The sequence below is a fragment of the Schistocerca serialis genome, chromosome 4, assembly GCF_023864345.2.
Source record: "Schistocerca serialis cubense isolate TAMUIC-IGC-003099 chromosome 4, iqSchSeri2.2, whole genome shotgun sequence".
NCBI classification, from domain to species: Eukaryota; Metazoa; Arthropoda; class Insecta; order Orthoptera; family Acrididae; genus Schistocerca; species Schistocerca serialis.
In genome coordinates, this window is record NC_064641.1 from 72645075 (window position 1) to 72665513 (window position 20439).

Consider the following 20439-nt stretch of genomic DNA (forward strand, 5'->3'; position numbering starts at 1 on the left):
AATTCCACTCACGTCCGATCCAGCATATCACGAGCGATGGGAAGGACAATTGCTGTCACATGGTGTCGCAAATCTTGGACATTCTGTGGCAGAAGTGGAAAATACACACTATCCTCGATGCGAGATCTTTAGGTCACCTACCGCAATATGGCTTATCCAGCGACATTGAAATATCTTTTTCAGGGAATCTCATATGCTACTGTGCGTATGCGGAGCGGCGCCATCTTGTTGCAATACGAAATCGCTACTACCACTTTCAGGTTGCGGCATTAATCGCAATTATTGTAGCATTTAGAGATAGGTGATACCAATGACGGTTCCTTCAGCGAAGGTGTCCATAGATTGTCGTGTTGTACGTTAACTTTAGTGGAACAGTTCCATGTGGATTCTCTGTCGCCAATATACGTGTGTTGTGTCGGTTCACCTTTCTCGAAAGATGAATAATGGCTTGATCACTACAGGTTAATTTGCTTACGAAGTCGTTACTTTCCAATATAGTTCTGCATATCAATGCAGAACTTCAGTCGGTGCATTTTGTCGTCATGATGTGTTGCTTGCAGGAGCTGCAACTTATACGGCTTCGTTCATAACAGCTTACAAAGGATTTTCCACACTGCTGCATGAGGAATGTTCAGTTCTGCTCTACATCGATAGGCAAACTCTTTTGTACTTTGCAACATCACGTCCCTCGCTCAGTGAGCCCGAAAGTTTTTCATCGCACAAGCAGCTATCCTCCTCCAGTTCCTTGCATCACTTCAGTAAGGTATTGTAAAATGGTGTACCTTGTGAAGCTTGCCACGGAAAGTTCTTTGAACATTCACTGCCAACTGACATCAGGCAAATTCTAGAACACAGAATGAAATCTTTGTCTGGTTCGCCGTCATTTTGAGCAACTATGGCGGTGGTGCCCCTGTCGGTGATTTTCCAAACTATCTTGCCTGTAGAACGTTCAAAAAGAGTTTTGAGAGTTTGTCTTTCAGGTACTGTATCATTTGTTTCGTTATGTTCAGCCATTTACTGTACCGATTTTTAAGCATACACTTCTTTTATCTCTCACGAAACCAATTCATAACAGCAATCAGCACAAAGTCATCACCAAAACAACTCTCTGCATCCCAAGATAGATTATTCAGATAATTAAAATGAGATAATGGGAAAGAGTACGTGCTGGTGCACCTGTAAGCCAGTTAAAACTCGTCAGCTGTGACCGCCTGTAAATATAACAGCACGGCCGATGACCTCCACCGTATGGAACTTCCAACGTCAAGTCCCTCACACCGTCCGCTGTCTGTTCTGACTTGTCCGGTCGGCCAGAACGATTTATATTGCATAATAAACACGAAGACAACACAACTGTTATCATACACATCAATGATAACATTCAGGTGGCTGCAACCTAAATTCCGAGAAGCAGTAAGTGTGTGTAATATCCTATCAGAAATGAATTAACTCTATATTTCGTGAAGAGTGGCCTTCTATTCTTCTCGACATTATACCAATAGCATATCAGAGAACGGTGGAGAATTTGGATATGCACCTCCATTGGACGGATAATTATGTCGCGATACATACGATTACTTTTCGTAATGTCTTCCAGAAGTTTCACACACCCAGCACGAAGGAAGTATGCGTAATGAACAGTAAAGGAAGTCACTCTGACTGGAACACACGCTTTCGAAAATTTTCCACTGAAATTTACAATTTTGAATCAAATACTTGTTTTCACCGTTCACACAAATATTAATCGGCTGAAGGCACGACGTTGATTTATTACGTCACTAGAGATGCGCTCTATCAAAACTGTGGTCCGGTCATTCTTGTACAATAGATAAGTGACGTTTAAATGGTAGGTTTAGCGGTAGTGTTGGTAGCATTGGTAGGGAACGAAACATAAATGAATTTCTGAGAGTGAAATTGGTATCCGGCGACTTCTCTTTGTTTTTTATTTGTTTTGCACATAATTAGAATCGCACATCCGTTAGTGTTACTCCATTATGTATCCTATATCCTTACAAAATATAAATTTCCTTTTATAAGTATTAAAAATTAGCTGATAGCGTAGCTTCTGTGCTTTAATATAATCCAAGCAATTACTCTTGATGCAATTACAGTTTACATGCACAAGCGTAAAAACACCTATATTACTGTTTTTTTTTGTACTCAGTAGAATATTCTTCATCATGATCAAAGGCAAGACTTCCCTGTCACTGTGCATAAGTCCGGAAGTTGTTTATGAGTAACAGAAACATGTTTTATATTAGCTAGACGAACTTGTAAAGCGATGTTTGATTCGTTTTTATTCTTCAGATTTTTAATTTTTGAAGTAAACCTTCTCTAGCATTATATGATAAATCTGTATTACTTTTTATTTTCACTACAACACGCCTCTGTTGCACGTTACAAATCAACAATTTTCAGACGAAAATACTGTCAATTACAATTTTGCTAAAAATGTTGTTTATTTTTAAGGGCGGAAACAATGTAGAACAAAAATGTTCCGTAGGTTACGCGCCCTTTGTATATCCGCGCTTGTATATCCACTCCTAATAAGACACTAATAGCATACGCAGACAAAGTGAAAAGTGACTGAAATCAGGTAATGCTCGATAGGTATGCCACACAGCTAAGATACAAATGGTTCAAATGGCTCTGCGCACTATGGGACTTAACTGCTGAGGTCATCAGTCCCCTAGAACTTAGAACAACTTAAACCTAACTAACGTAAGGACATCACACACATCCATGGCCGAGGCAGGATTCGAACCTGCGACCGTAGCGGTCGCGCGGTTCCAGACTGTAGCGCCTAGAACCGCTCGGCCACTCCGGCCGGCAGCTAAGATACAGGTAAAGCTGTTAAAATCTTAATTAATCAAAGCTGGTAGGAAAACTGCTAGTGTACGTATACTTGCGGTAGCCCACGGTGACTTTACAACTCTAGACATCACACATATTGTTGCAGCGAAGGAAATGCGACATTTTGCATTTCTCCGTATGACAAGGCGGCAGTCCTTGTGGGTGCGAGGACGAGACGTGATTTCCGGCGCCGCGTCTGGGCCTGCGTCTGGTTGCTTTGCCATACGTCAGCCGGCGAGACAAATGCAATTTCCTGCCGCCGCCGCCGCCACCACTGCCTCCCCACTCCCAGCACGCAGTATTCCCCCGCGCCTCGCGCCACCTGCCGCGCGCAGTCACCTCCCTCAACCAGGCGTCCCGCCCGCTCTCTCCCAGCAGTACGACAGCGGCTCGTCTTGTCTCACGTGTGGGACAACGTCCTGTCTGTCATTTACCTGCACAGTCTGAGCATGTTGATGCTTCCAAGACTAAAGTAATATTAAATGACGGGAAGCAGAATAAGAACTAGAGACGTATCGAGGTGAACCTTATGACATCTCCCTTGCTTTAGGAATGCATAGGATTTATTTACCACCCTTGCGTTAACAAAATTACTTATATATTGTAAGACGTCGTGGTCTCCTGACCTTCATTGCTTACATGTTCCGCCTCACAATCATATTCTGCACATCAAGACGCTTCATTCGAACCCAAACTCGATAAGATAAAATCAATGTTGTACGAATTCATACAAACGATATGCAGTTAACAAGTAAGCGCACCGTGGTTCAAATACTCGAGGCTGGCGTACACGCATACATTCCAGACATGACGGTCACAGAAGCTTTTAGTTCGGGAGAAAAACCACACAACGGGACGCCGGTCCCTTAAGAGGACGACCCGGCCTATGTCGGCCGGTGACCGCCTCTGTAGCGGACAGCGTGGGCCCGAGTGAAAGGGGGGAACGACTCCGTGTTCGACTTAAAAGCAAATTCCGCTACACTGTGTGGGAGCGGCCAGCCTACACATTCTTTACACGTAGCACGCAGTTTCACAGCTTTTCACAGGGAGACAGCAAACGCCAAACACCAATGCTACAGGTTTCCGGATTGGTCGCCTTAAACGTTTTAGAAGATCAATGCTGATTGGCAGACGATATTTCTGACGCCTTGAGCTGAAGGAATAATGGAAGAGACCAAAAGATATACCCCTTCACGTCTGGCGTGGAAAGGAGCCATTCCGTTGTCGCTCTTGGCGTGAGAACACGTAACGAGAGCGTGTGCGCTCGTATGTGTACTCAAAGAGCGAGGAACAAGTCTCTCCTCAGTACTTCACTGGGAGAGCACCTCTGTCGAGAGCTTATCGAAGTGCTACTCTATATTGAGTCCTTGCGATTAAGCATTGTTCACTGTGTTGGCCGACACACTTATTGTGCGGTGTGAACGGACAGAGTTATAGTTAAACGCCTGCGAGCGAATTTTGAGTGGCATCGCAGTGGACTGGTTATCTGACTGGTGTACCACGCCAATAATTAGACTAGGGGCGAATAGGAATCCTTGACTTCATCAAGGCATAGGGAGAGTTTGATTGGCGAATGTCAATCCAAATAGAACGAGAGTTACATTATTTGTCAACAGCGAGTGCCGCAGACAGCAGTCATCGCAGCTTACGGTATTGTGCGCTACAGCTATTGCGAGCCCCATATTTCCTCCACAACAGTACACTTCACTGCATTTCACACGCGACAGCCTCGACCATACCTAGCAACAGTCTAAAGCATAATTATTCAAGTTGAGTAGGCGTGCCTCTCAGCCATTCTGCCAAGTCAACAACCATCTTAAACTTTGTATAGAAAATTCATTAGCGAATCCTATCCTTGAGAGGTAACTTCACATTCCGAAAAGAACCAGGATATAAATTGTTCAATTCATAACTAAAAGTGCCAGTGTGTTTATTTCACAATTTTAGCAAAATAAAGAATAACTTTCGTTAGTTTCATGTTTGCCTTACACTAACTAGCACTACTCCAGTACCCAAGTATCCCACTAGTTACGGAAGAAATTTTGTGAATTTTTGTGTCATTTCCTTACAGCAGACGACTCCAGAAGATATTTATTGCTGACAGTTTTTCAGGCATTTCTCTTTAGAACGTTAGGAGCGTCTGTCTGACTTCTGTAGTAGTGTGGGGGTGGAAATCGCATCTTGCAGGAGCCACAGGGTAAAGGGTACATCTCAGATTAATCCGTTGTGCAGAATAACAGACCAACCCCACACGCTCAGAATATTTGCACCTGGAGTTGATGTAAGTAAGGGCGATGCATAACAAAGTACTTTTCTTGTACTTATCTCGTAATTTGCCTGAGTCGGTTAGCTCGTGATTCCTTCTAATTAAAACTCCAGGTCATACAATTTGCGGAGGTTTATTTGTTGATGATAACATTTGTCCAAAGTCATTCCAGAATACATCTAACTTCACATACAGTCTCTTTGACAATCCAACAGCTGACAGTCTGACTTACTGACCGAAAAGACTTGACTACAAAGTGAACCCCCTAGGCGAACTGACGCCGCACTGCCGCTTTTGCTTAGATATATTCGAAACAATGAGTGTTCATTACTTCAATTATTACACCATCGTGAAATTAATAGCAACAATTAAAATTTACAAATATACAAAAGATTGACAAACAGATTACTTACAGCATAAAATATTAGTTCATTACAGATGAGTTTTAGGTTAGAAATTGTACAATTTAAGATTGAAAATTAAATATGACTTTATTTACGGTAATGCGTTTAATTAATTTAATAAATACAAATCAATTATCGATCGGAAAATATTGCTAACATTTACATAATATATACACAAGTTGTTTAACGTGTTTAATGGTTCATAACTTCGAAATATGCATCCAAACATAAGGAATGGAGTTAATTACATGTGCTAACAATGGTGAATTAATTATCTTAGTAATGGTATTAATTCTGGTTTACAAGTTTGGATTTGAAATTACATATCACTTGAAATTACGTGAATTTAAATTTGGTTCTTGCTTTTTGATCGATTTACAATAATGTTTTCCAAACTGAACTTTCCAGACCTAATTCCAGTTAATTAACGAAAGTAATAACCATGCTAACATTTATAACTACTTCTAATCAAATGAATTACATACTGATTATTATAGTTCTGAGTAAATGTTGATGGTTCATACTGAATATTATGTTACATATTGACATATTATTTAATTATTCGTAAATTTTGTTTAAATATCACACATAGTATTATATAGTACAATTACATAACAGGAAAAGGTGCCATAGTGGCATGATTTTTATTCTTTGTGTAACAGAAAGTACCGATACCTGGCTACAAATTCCGGGTATCACATATTATAGTAATGCTGGGGGGTGGGTATGTTACAACCTGTACACCAGTCACCTGCTCCCTGGCTCCTCCCTCACACCCATTACACCAATATCCATTCAACAATTTTTTTCTAAGCAGATTTAGCAAATTCTTTAAGTAGGTTTAATAAAAATGAAGCACAATTTAAAAATATTGCTTAAATGAACTACACTGACGAAAAGCATTGTACACAACTAATTAAATGTATCAGTTTAGTGGTTTTAGTATGGTTTATAGTAAAAAACAATTTCATCTGCTCCTCAAGAATTATTATTAGTGCATAAATGACTAACCCATACATATTATAAAAATGTATGTATGTATGTGTCTGTGCACGTATATTCCACACATATACCTCACTATCCAGTAACAATCGCTGTGGGTGTAAGAACCACCAATTTACCATAATTCATGAAATATGACGTCATGAACAACGAGATGTGCGAAAAACTGCTGCATCAAGCATGACGTTTAAATTTGTTGTTTCAGTAATACAACCTCTATTCGCAATAAATTTAGCAGATAGTAGCCACATAGGCCGCTAAATAGACCTACAGAATTCTATCATTATATGACACATAAATCAGGAGCTATGACGTCATAAACACCGAGATGCGTGAAAAACTGCCTCACCATGCATGGCGTTTGAATTTATTGCTTCTTTGTTAACATTGCTTTCGTAACATATTTTGCAGACAATATCCAATTATACCACTGAATGTACCTGCAAAGTGATATCTTTGTACGAGACATTGTTCAGAAGGCAAGATAGCACAAAGATTGTGCTGTGTGAAAGCGAAAGAGCAGGTCGAAATTCGCTAAAGATGCAAATGAAATTTTGTTTACAGGTACGTGTGAAATCTGTTATTCAGGTGAAGGTGATTACTTGGAGAAAGATGAACAGAAGGAGATGGACAAAGAGGAGGGAGGAACGAGCCCAGATAACTGGAGGAGCAGGAGGAGGCGTACAGAGAGAGCGGGAAGAGGAAATTGAAAGAGAAAGGAAAGGGGATGAGATGGACGGAGAGAGAGAGAGAGAGAGAGAGGGATGAGGAGAGGGACATTTTTGGTATAGTTTTTTCATTTTCGGAAATACCATTTTCACTATCTGTTACGAAGATCTGAAAATGGCTCCCGACCCGAAACTAGTCATCAGGTCGATAAAAAAAGTGAAATTTACAAATTGGCTGGTTTGTCGTTCTACCAAACAGTAAACTGTCAACAAAGGAGCATAGTAAACATCTATATGGTCCATACTTGAATACTGGCAGACTTATTTGGTGATTAATCCGATACTTACAGGTGGTAGTCTGCTTCTTCCATACTCCTTACTTCGTTCCTCAGCCGCTGCTGTAATTTCAAGACAGGAGAATTTCCTCCTCCGTCTTCTACTTTGTTCACAGTTATCATAAATTTGGCGCTAAGCTCATTTCTATTGTTCTACAATGTTTTTCATAGTTTTGTATTTGTCCATATGCTGTGTTCAACAGACTATTCATCTACTCAAGTCCCGCAATTTTTCCTCACTTACTCAAAGGATGGCAGTGCCATCAACTAAACTCATCATTCAGTCCGAATTTTAGTGTCATTCCTGCAGCACTGATTTATTTACTTTAGTGTTCATCCGATGAACAGGCTGATCAGTACAAGGGAGAGGACTGGGTTACAGCCTATTTCGTATCAAAATGGCGAAAATTTTGTTCTCAGTACTTCTGTATGGTCTTTGATGCGGTGAATCCGAATTTCTTGTTTGCTGCCTTCTAGGAGGTCGGCTTCACAACAAAAAGCGATAAAAAAACCACAAAACTTTGTCACCTTCTCATTCTTTCGGTTATAACCTGTCGAAGATGACCACCCTATTGAAAATTACGTTGCTCAAAATTTCTTGCAAAATGCATCAGTCACGTTTGATTTCCTGACGAGCGGAATTGGCGGTAGAACGTGTCCCTTCTGTGACATCCTCAGAAACATCCGTTCGAACAAAAACCCCTGCGCCAAGTGGAAGTATAAGAAATGTCCTACAAGAGACGTATGCAACGTTCAGTTTTTCTCATAAGGAGGGAGGCAGAAAAGCGAAAATTACAAAAAATGCCTTTTGTTCCCTACAACCAAACGAACGACCCTTCCCCCAACAGTCTGTCTCCCACGAGAGCTGTACTGTCGGTGTATTACACTTAAAAGAGGTTGTTCAAAAATGGCTCTAAGCACTATGGAACTTAACATCTGAGGTCATCAGTCCCCTGCACCTAGAACTACTTGAACCTAACTAACCTAAGGACATCACAAACATCCATGCCCGAGGCAGGATCCGTAGCAGCAACTCGGTTCCGGACTGAAGCGCTTAGAACCGCTCGGTCACGAAAGTCGGCAAAAAAGGTTGTTCTCAGTCCATAGACTGGAAAGCATATTTGACGAAAACATCAACAAATTATATTTACAACATATTAGGAACACGACACTGAGTATGAAGATGGATATAAAACCTGTATGTAGCAATGTACAGGTGTCATGAAATAAGTGAAAGCTGAGGCCAGGATTGGGTCATCTCTTGAAGCAGGACCTCTGTCTGGAGAAGAGAGAAAACATGTAGATATAGAATATGGATACGAAAGACAGATAAGTTGTACTCTCTACTAAGAATGTATAAGGATATACTTGTATAGATGTCATGTGCGCAGTGTTTTTAATCATCTCCGTTTGGCTGTTGGTGTCCCAGGCAATATTCATTGGTCGCTAGAAGATCCAGGTGAACAGTTTTTGGTAGTGGAAGGTCTGGGCAAAGCGTTAGATGAGGGGGAATGTCCAAGCTGAGGAGTGAGCTGTTCCTGTTCTTCGACTGAAAAACTGTAATTGAATCATTCGTGTTATGATGGACAAGAAATGGAATAGTAAAGACGCCTAATTCTAAAAAATAGTACATGGATTAATACCTTCTGTTATCTCAGCTGCTTCAGGCAGTTCTAAAGCGAGTGAATCGTCCCGGTCGTATTCGTCTTCTATATCCAAACTGTCGTTGCTGTTGGAGCACGACCTTTCACATTGGTGCCACGGTTTATGCAGAACAGTGTTGTTCACCTACACGAACCTCGGAAATCTGTTTTGCATTTGCAACGTTTAAACTGGTAGGTTTTTTGGGAGTCGGGGTTTCAATGTGCTATGTGAGCTAACCCATTTTTGTCAGCTTTCACAACCACTTGTCTGGGCCCAAGTAGCACAGTATACCAAACAGATGCGGGATTAATGGTTCACAGATTTGTGAGGTCGAGTGAGCATAACTTCGAATAAATTTGTGAGTCATATATTCACATATGAAGTAAGTACGGACAGAAAACTACCAAGCCCGTGGGCCGCTTGAGCAGTTAGGCCAAACAGTAGTCTACCGAGATTCGATTCAGAAGCACCACGGCAGCAGCGGTTTCGCAAATAAATTTTCTATCGAATGCGAAAAGCAAGGAAGAGATGACAAAATACAATGAAAGTGGAATCGCATCCAGGCAGGCATACGTGATGCATACGTACTGATGGGGGGGGACGGTAGAATCAGTGGCTTCGGCTCACAAGAGTGTCGGAATTGTGGAGGAAGGTGTAAAAATGGTTCAAATGGCTCTGAGCACTATGGAACTTAACATCTGAGGTCATCAGCCCCCTAGACTTAGAACTTCTTAAACCTAACTAACCTAAGGACATCACACACATACATGCCCAAGGCAGGACTCGAACCTGCGACCGTAGCAGCTGCGCGGTTCCGGACTGAGCACCTAGAACCGCTCGGCCACCGCGACCGGCGAGGAAGGTGTAGACCTTCTGGTCTTAGTGGAGGATCTCCAAACTCCTCTATCATCATGGAGGCGCAGTGGACAAGAGAGTTTCCAAACAAGTGCTCTTCTAGAATGCAATATGTAGTTGCGAGTCTACGTCAGCGTTAGGCAACGAGGGAAAGACAAAACTTTTCATGACGCCCTCCCCCAGAAAAAAATCCGGATCTCTAATCATGCATTACTAAAATCACTGATCCTTCAGCCTCTCCAAAGGAAATTACAGCTGCTTGTGACAAAGTTCTCATGGCTCTGTATGGTGCTAACTACCCAACCACAACACTCAACAGCTGAGTTATAAGCTATACGTGACATCAGCCTTCAAGGCAGCAACAACCACAGCTTTCATACCTCGCACTCAAGTTGCAGCTTAACAACATACCTTTGAGTTAGCCACCAGGTGGAACAGTGGACCGGAAACTACTTGGATCCAGAGCAGTGGGGTGACGTTGACAAAACATTTGTTGCCTCCCATTACCACACTGAAACCTCCGACTTCCAACAATCCTCTTCAGTTTAAAATAGTTGCTTTTCAGTACTCTCTAGTGCCGATACTGCTCGTTAGGAAATCAAATGTGACAAATGCATTTTGTAGGAAATTTTGTGTACTTTAATTTTGCATCGGAAGGTCAACTTCGAAAAACGCATAGTTCTTGAAATACAAGCGAAACGCTGGAAAAAGTGCCAAAATTTTGTGGCTTTTTACTGTTCTTCGTTGTGAAGGCGACCACCAAGACAGCAAACATGAAATTCGTATTCAGTATCCCAAATACATGCAGAATCGCTGAGAAAAAAACTTCCGCAATTCTGTTACAGGAAAACGCCATTTGACTCGGTTGTAGCCTTTACTCTTGAAAATACCGCGAATATTCTAGTAGTTGCGTGAACGGTACTTTCCTACAATCTTTTGACGCTAACTACTATTGGTTGTAGTGTCCCACACCCCAGTGTGTTCGACTGTGTGTTCAGGCACCATGTATGACGGGATCAAGGTAATCGTTTTCAAAAGATGATGAATCGAAATGAGAAGTGCGCTCAGCTCACCGGCAAGAGTGACAGCAACTGCCCACTTAGCTGTGAAAATTTTGAGACGAATCTTTGGTAATTAATTGTTTCACAGTAATGTCCGGCACAAATGGAGATTGAGCTCGGAAGAATATGAAGAGTTTAAAAAGGTCGATAGTCAATCCGGACAGACGTCATTGTAGAATCTATTACATCTAGTGGTTGCGTAATATCCGATAATCGTATTATCGGATTTTAACAATTTTCGTAATGACACGAAAACCAACCATATTATTGAAAGTCCTTACAACGCTTTCGGAATGAACTTGCTTATTGTAAATGACGTCACCTTGATATTTTCTTTAACCTGCTCAGCTGTTGGACCTCTTTGACACTATACCCCATCTTCTACTGGTCTTCTCGTCTCAACGTAAGTATCATACACGACATTCTCAACAATCATTGGAAACCTAGTTCCGAATATACTTTTTAGTTGAGAAAAACATTATACGCAATTTTTACTCTACTGTTAATTTCTGTTCCTGTTAAACCGGCTGTTCTCCTCAGCTGCCTTTTTCATCCATTTATTGTACAATGAGTTCTAATGGAAAAAAGTACCATCGATATACATATGCTTCACTATGGTAACATACCTTAATTCGCTTCTAGCTTCTGAAGGAGCACTTGTACAGACTTTTTTGAAACTTAGTCAAAATCTTTCTCAGATTATAGGAACCCTTGGTTAAATAGTAATCACACTTGTTGCCCATTCTGTGGTTCCGTTCAGCAGTTAAACATGATCATTTACGCCACATAGAGTTGCGATACAGATGACGCCCTCTTGTCTATTGTTGTCTTCCGTCTACAGATTGGTTCGATGCAGCTCTACACAACAGTCTACATGACATCCACGTGACTACTCTGAAATTCACACTCAAGTCCCTGGCAGAAGGTTCATCGAACCACTTTCACACTCTTTATCGACTGTTCCCTCTCGAACAGCGTGCGGGTAAAACGAACACTAAATCTTTCCATGCGAGCTCTGGTTTCTCTTCTTTTATCACGATGATCATTTCTCTTTATGTAGCTGGGCATCGACCGAATATTTTCGCATTTGTAGGACAAAACTGGAGATTGAAATTTCGTGAAAAGATCTCGCCGCAAAGGAAAAAGTCTTTGTTTTAATGATTGCCATCTCAATTCGAGTATCAGATCCGTGACACTCTCACCACTATTTCACGATAATTCAAAACGAGCTGCCCTTCTTTGAACTTTCTCGCTCTCCTACGTTAACCCTACGTGGTACGGTTCCTATACCGCTCAGCAGTAATTCAGTAGAGGACAATCACGTTCTGGACAGTCTATTACTAGATTTGTTGTATTTAAGTGTTCTACTAGTGAAACAAAGTCTTTGGTTGACCTTGCCCACAACATCGCCTAGGTGAACGTGCTAATTTAAGTTGTTCATAATAGTAATCCCTTGACGTTTAGTTGAAATAACAACCTTTATATTTGTGCGATTTATCGTCTAAGCGAAATTTAACTGATTCCTTTCAGTGCTCATGTGGATGACCGCGCATTTTTCACTATATAGGGTCAAATTGCCACTTTTCGCACCATACATATATCTTGTCTAAATCATTGGTTTCGACTTTTCATGACTTTACTTGGCGGTAAATGGCAGCATCATCTGCAAGCAACCTGAGAGCGCTGCTCAGACTGTCTTCTAAATCATTTATATAGATTAGGAAGAGGAGAGGGCCCGTAACATTTCCTTGGAGATGGCTTTCTGTCAGTTACTACGAATTGTGACATTTCTGACAGGAAATCACGAATCCAAGCAATCACAGTCCCTGAGCAAGATCAGCCCCTAGCTACTTTATAACTGAAATCATCTTGCGTTAGCATCTCAGTACTACCACCGTGGGGCTGTGACACTTTGGGCGCCATCCGGAATGCTGCACGCGGTCCGCAGCTCGACATCGCGTCAGGTCAGCCTGCCGTGAGGAACGAGACGTGGAGCCACCCTGGTGCCAGCCGAGTCCTGGGACACAGCGCTCCTGCAGTGGGCTGTGCTCAATGCGTCACCAGCCTCGGCCGCTACCGCCTTAGTTGCCGAATCCAGGGATGCAGCATTGCCGGACGTCACGCGTTACACACGTGGGAGGCAAGTGGAGCCCTCCACCACACTGGTGCTGCTCGTAATGAAACACGGCGGAGAGCCATAGCAAAGGAATCTCTCTGACGCCAGCCCTCTTCATTTCTCATCATCTCTGGACTGTTTATCGTCCATGTTTCACTCCTGTACAAGGCTACACTCAAGACAAATACTTTCAGAAGAGACTGCCTGGCACTTAAATATGATGATGTTTGGTTTGTGGGGCGCTCAACACTGCGGTTATCAGCGCCCGTACAAATTCCCAAACTTTGCTCAGTCCAATTTCGCCACTTTCATGAATGATGACGAAATGTTGAGAACAACACAAACACCCAGTCATCTCGAGGCAGGTGAAAAATCCCTAACCCCGCCGGGAATCGAACCCGGGACCCCGTGCTCGAGAAGTGAGAACGTGACCGCGAGACCACGAGCTGCAGACGACACTTGAGTGTACATTTCTTTTTTGCAGAAACACTTCTCTTGCTAGTGCCAGTCTGCATCTTACATATTCTCAACTTTGCCCATTGTCAATTATTTTGCTGCCGAAATAGCAAGACTTTAGTGTCTCATTTCCTGCACTCGTTCCCTCAGCATCCCCTGATTTAATTTGTCTACGCTCCGTTAACTTTTTTTGTTTTTTTAAAAACACAATATCCATTCCTCTAGGCTTCGTACTCTTTTGGCACCTCTGAAATAATAACGATTCATCAGCAAACGCTAAAGCTTCTTTTGTCCCTGAAGTAAAATTACCTTTCCGATTTTCCCCTTGCTTCCCTTTATTGCTTGCTTAATGTACAGATTAAATAACGTCCGGGATAGGCTAGAAAGTCTCACTCCCTTCTCGACTACTTCTTCCGTTTCATGCCCTAAATGGATCCAGCATTCCACCACCGTCCCGCTGAACGCCAGATTTCTTTTTGATGATGACAACATCCTCCTCAGTAATCCCCAGCAGGAGATTGGACTGGGCGACTATTTTACCGCAAGCATGTTTTAACCACGGAGATGCCATTATCATTAAGTCGTACAGTTGAGCTACAACTAGTAACATAGGTTGCTAGAAAAAAGTTCATGTGCTCTTGCAAGGTTGTAGGTTGTATATGAATGAAGGTACGAACGTGGGATGAGTATTGTCTGAAGCACGGAAACTAAAAGTTTTCTGTTTGGCCAGGTGTAAGTGTCTGGTTCATGCGTTTACTGATAGAGACCTCTCTGGTAGCGCTACCTCGCTCGTTCATATTTTTCCACGGTACTGGGAGGAGCATGGAGGAGCGTTTCGAGTTTGTGAGCTAATATGACGCAAGCGGCCTACGTATTTAACATCCAAGGCTCCTGATCTCCAATGTCATTTCTATGTGCGAGTTTGTGAAGGACTGCGTCTACTTGCCTCGTCTTGCTATGACGTTGGGTGAACTGCAACGCCGCATAACAACAGCAGCGGATCCAGCAACTTCAAATATCCTCGCAAAATTATGGGACGACCCTGACTATCGTCTCAATATTCGTCGTACGTTCACTGGAGTACACACTGAAAAAGATATTCCAAGTTGTGTGTGCAGGGATGTACATTAACGTTCTAACATCGGATGGTAATTTTGGAAATTAAGATTTTGTCCATACACAAGTTAAAATGTTCCCCAGTTTTCTGCCTTGGTTCATGTGGGCAAAATAATCTTGTATAAGCGGATAACACTTTTTGGATCGCCCTGGATAAGGGCTATAGGTTCCCTTTGCGTTCCTCCGTTCGCGGTACCAACAAAGCAAAGAAAGCCATGTGGGCTAATGTTACGAGGCCAGCGCAGTCAAGCATACAGACGTAGAAGTGCAGTATTCTATATGAAATGTTCTAAGTGTGTGCCAGATGATGGCCTCAAGGTGGAAACTAGGTGTGGTACTAGTTGCTGCAACTACAAACAATAATAAAATCTCTTAGACGGTGGTGTTGGTTATTTAGTATCCTTCTAGTTCGTGATCTGATTGTTTTAAATTATGAAGTGGTATAACTATCACATCGTGTACGGGTATCACATTCATTGATAAAATATACTGAACATCATTTGGTCCATCTCAAGTCCATTTTTCCTTGGAGGAATGTGTTAAGCCCAAATTTGTTGTTCTCGGCAAATTCTGTTATGTATAATATCTTTTATTTCCTATATCATAAACCGACATTCCCACAGAAGAATCGTTCATCTTTGGTGTTAGTTTGCATTAAAATTCCCATTATGATCTTCTCGTAGAATTTACTATCACATATTAGTAACTCTTCTGCCTCATCATAATACGACCACTGTCACGTTAACGAGATGTGAAATACTCTTAAAACAAATTTTGCTATTCTTGATGATATTTCTTCTATGCCTACAATATTATTTTCAATCTTCTTATTTAAAGCCTAGACGTAAACCTCGTCCCTGCCCTGTTCATCTATAGTAAAACATAACTTCTGCTGCGGTCTTCGTTTTTGCGCTGTTCTTGATATAACCCAGTTATATATATAGTGCCGTGTTAGAAATATTTTTTTTGTGTGTTTATCCATTGCAGCACAGAGTCCAGTTTGTTTTTGAAACCCTCTGTTCTTGATTTAATACAGTTCTTTTTCAAATGGGGTTCCATTAACTGCGGTGGTTGCATACAGTTGCATACGCAGCTGACCTCACCTGCCCCCACGTTTTAAGTTACTCCACAATTTTATACGTTGTTTACTCTAGCAGGAAAAACAAACTCAGAATGTGAGAACCCGTCGTATGGAAACTAACAAGAATGAAATTCTGCCCTGAGGAATTCAGTATTATTTTACGCAGCGTGCCGCTACGCGCCACGCGAAGCTATGAATTTTGCATTCGAAACATTCTGTGGTAGAATCTCCGTATCAGATTTCGTGTAGGGGAATGAGACGCTAGCAAGCAGCCTCAGGGAATTCTCTGAATAAGGAACGAAGCGTTTGGTGGCTAACCGGCGCCATGGATGTCATATTTTGATGCGCTCACCAGAAGTTTGTGACACGAACCTCATTTGTAGCCGTATATACTGTGCCTGGAGCTCACTAAAGACACCATACACAAGTGTGGCATTTACGTTGCTATTTTTCAGACAAGTGGTAGACAAGTAGCTTGAATCTGTCCAACAAAATTCACTTAAAACGAGAAACTAAAAGCTGACAAGTTTGGGCTGGCTCTGAGCACTATGGGACTTAACTTCTGAGGTCATCAGTCCCCTAGAACTTAGAACTACTTAAACCTAACTAACCTAAGGACATCACACACATCCATGCCCCAGGCAGGATTCGAACCTGCGACCGTAGGGGTCGCGCGGTTCCAGACTGTAGCGCCTAGAACCGCTTGGCCACCACGGCCGGCTGACAAGTTTGATCAAAAGATGTAACTAGTATGCAAGAAGCCATACACAAGGCTACACCAGCGCTCCAAGGCCACGACAGGAACCCAGCAAATTATGTTTCATTTTTAAAAACATTTCCTAATAGCTGCATTCTGCAACCCCGTTGCACCGTAGAGTTGTTTCGCTTTTTTTTAAAATTGTTATTTTCCCTTGGCTGAGCAGAACAAAACATATGCAGAAAAGTAAACGGCATCTGTGTCCACAGTTGTGATATACATTTTCCTTACAAACTATAGTATCGCCTGTATTGTCTTATGTTGAGAAATGAGAGTGAGCGATGTGTTTTACGTGATAAAAACCTTTCTATGGCCAAGATCGCATAAATACTTCTTTGTTATCGACAACAGGTTAGTACAGAGTTTGCCACAATCTGATGTTCAAAAATTTTTGTCACGAAACGTGTTCGTTATAAGTAGGAATGTCCTGTCAAGTTGTCATATTAGTGGATAAAATGTAGCACATTATCCAAAGGCTGGTTAGAAATAAAACATTTACAATCAAAAAGCACCCTGTGGACGTAGCTATGTTCGTAGATGTAGCAATCACAGATGATTGTTAAGTATTGAAACTCACGATATACTTGGGCATTTCCATTGGCACATCTGTTTAAGTTAGCTCGACATGTTTCATTCATTGATGATCCAACACGAATGTCAATAATGAAGAGGTATTTACGTGATCTTGGCTATAAAAAGTTTTTTACTTTAGTATCGCATTCACACAACATGTATGTTTTAATATTATTTTTCGTTGTGTAATGTATTTAATACTACACATCTTGTAAACTATAATCTAATCTGTTGGGTGCTTAGCACTAGTGATGGGCGCTCGATTTGACATTTCTCACCAAACGTTATGACCAAAGACGCTGTGTGTGTTAGCGGTATATTCGTGCCTATCATTTGGCTTGTTTCATTAGTGTTTCTCATCCGACAATGGCCCAAGAAGTCGGTAACCAGTTCGAAATAAACAAATATTAACAGAACAAAAGCACAGTTTTTCAACCTTAAAAACGAAATTGTTCTCACAGAAGTTAAGTAGAATCCATGAATTTTTAGTTGTTTCTTACCATTTGTATTAAGTCATCAGTCTTCTGACTGATGCGGCTCTCCAGGAATTCGCCGGCCGAAGTGGCCGTGCGGTTAAAGGCACTGCAGTCTGGAACCGCAAGACCGCTACGGTCGCAGGTTCGAATCCTGCCTCGGGCATGGATGTTTGTGATGTCCCTAGGTTAGTTAGGTTTACCTAGTTCTAAGTTCTAGGGGACTAATGACCTCAGCAGTTGAGTCCCATAGTGCTCAGAGCCATTTTCTCCAGGAATTCCTCTCCTGTGCTTACTTCTTCATTTGAGAGTGGCACTTGCACCAGTCGTCCTCAACTATTTGTTGGATGTATTCAAATACCTGTCTTCTCCTACAGTTTTTACCATCTACAACTCCCTCCAGTACCGTAGAGGCTCTAGCTGATATCGTAACCCATTTCTTATAGTCAAGGACGGCCGGGGTGTCCGAGCGGTTCTAGGCGCTACAGACTGGAACCGCACGACCGCTACGGTCGCAGGTTCGAATGCTGTCTCGGGCATGGATGTGTGTGATGTCCTTAGGTTAGTTAGATTTAAGTAGTTCTAAGTTCTAGGGGAGTGATGACCTCAAAAGTTAAGTCCCATATTGCTCAGAGCCACTTGAACCATTTTTTTCTTATAGTCCTCTCCTTTCTTCTCGTCAGTGTTTTCCACACATTCCTTTCTTCGCCGATTCTGCAGAGGACGTCCTCATTGATTACTTTACCAGTCCATCAAATTTTCAAATCTTTTATAGCATCATTTCTCGAACATTTCGATTCACTTCCGTTCCGGTTTTTCCACTGTCCATGATTCATTACTATACAACTCTGTGCTCCAGGCTTACATCCTCAGGAATGACTTCCTCAAAATGAGGCATATCTGATACCTGCAGACTTCTCTCGTCCAGAAATGCCCTCTTTGCGTGTGCTAGTCGGCTTTTTATTTCCTTCTTTCTTCCTCCGTCATGGGGAATTTCGTTTCCTTAACTTCGCGTGTTTCGTGATTACCAATTTTGATGTTAATTTTCTAACTATTCTCATTTCTGCTGCATCTCATTACCTTCGTCTTTTTTCGGTTTACCTTGAATCCAAATTCGGAACTCATTAGACTGTACATTCCATCCAACAACTCTAATTTTTCTTCACACCCACTGAGGAGAGCAATGTCAACATTGAATTTTGTCATTGATATCCTTTCATCCTGAATTTTCAAGCTACTCTAGAACTTTTCTTTTAGTTCCGTCATTGTTTCTTTGATGTGAAGACTGAACAGTAGGGGGCGAAAGACTGCAGCCCTGTCTTACACTGTTTTTAATGTGAAAACTTCGTTTTTGGTCTTCTAGTCTTGTTGTTCCCTCTTGGTTCTCATACATATTCTATATTACTCTTCTTTCCCTACAGCTTTTCCCGGGTTCGATTCCCGGCGGGGTCAGGGATTTTCTCTGCCTCGTGATGGCTGGGTGGTGTGTGATGTCCTTAGGTTAGTTAGGTTTAAGTAGTTCTAAGTTCTAGGGGACTGATGGCCATAGATGTTAAGTCCCATAGTGCTCAGAGCCATTTGAATCATTGAACCATTTGAACGAACCCTACAGCTTACTCCAATTTTTTTCTGACAATTTCGAACTTCTTGCACTATTTTACATTTTCGAACTCTATTTCTAGGACGACGAATCCTAAGAGCGTGTCTTGATTTTTCTTCAGCCTTGCTTCCATTGTCAAGCGTAACATGAGAACTGCCTCTACGTCTACATCTACATCTACATCTCTGCTACCTTTACCTTTCCTAAAGCCTAACTGATCATTATCTAATATATCCTCAGATTTCCTTTCCATTTTTCTATATATTGTACTTCTGAGCAACTTAGATGCATGAGCTGTTAAGCTGATAGTGCGATAATTCTCGTACCTATCGGCCCTTGTTATATTCGGAATTGTCTGGGCGTTGCCAGTCTCACAGGTTCTACAACCCAAATTGGATAGTCGTTTTTTTGCCCCTTACTCCAACTATTTTAGAAATTCCAATGGAATGTTATTTATCTGCTATACTTTATTTGGACTATAGTCTTCTAGAGCTCTCTTAAATTCTGAGTGAAATACTCATCGATTGCAATTTGTTCTTCTATCACGTCATCAGAAAAGTCTTCCCTCTCATAGAGGCATCCAGTATACTTTTACCACCTGTCAGTTCTTTCCTCTGCATTTAACAGTGGAATTCCCGTTGTGTTCTTAATGTTACCACCCTTGCTTTTAATTTCAACGAACGTTGTTTCAACGTCTCTACGAGTATATGCAGTGACAGTCTTCCCGACGATTATTTCTTTTTCGATTTCTTCACATCTTTCCTGCTGGCATTTAGCCTTTGCTGCCTTGCACTTGCTATTTATTTCATTCCTAAGGAGTTTGGGGGTGTATTCCTGACTTTCCCTGAACACTTCTGTACTTCCTTCTTTCATCTGTTACCCAATGTTTCTTCACAGTTACATTCCTTGTACCTGCGTCTGTCCAGCATCTGTAACGCTTTTTTAGGGCTGTCTACCCCTCTTCAGCTGAACTGCCTACTCTGATGTTTCTTATCATAGCTTCCGCATCCGTAGCGAAATTCAAATGTATCTCGTCATCCCACTTCCTCTTATACATTTAGTCTGTCCATCATTACTGAACTGTGATCTGAATCCATATCTGAACCTGGCTGCGCATTACAATCCAATATTTGATTTTGGAATCTCTGTCTGACCATGATGTAATCCAACAGGAATCTT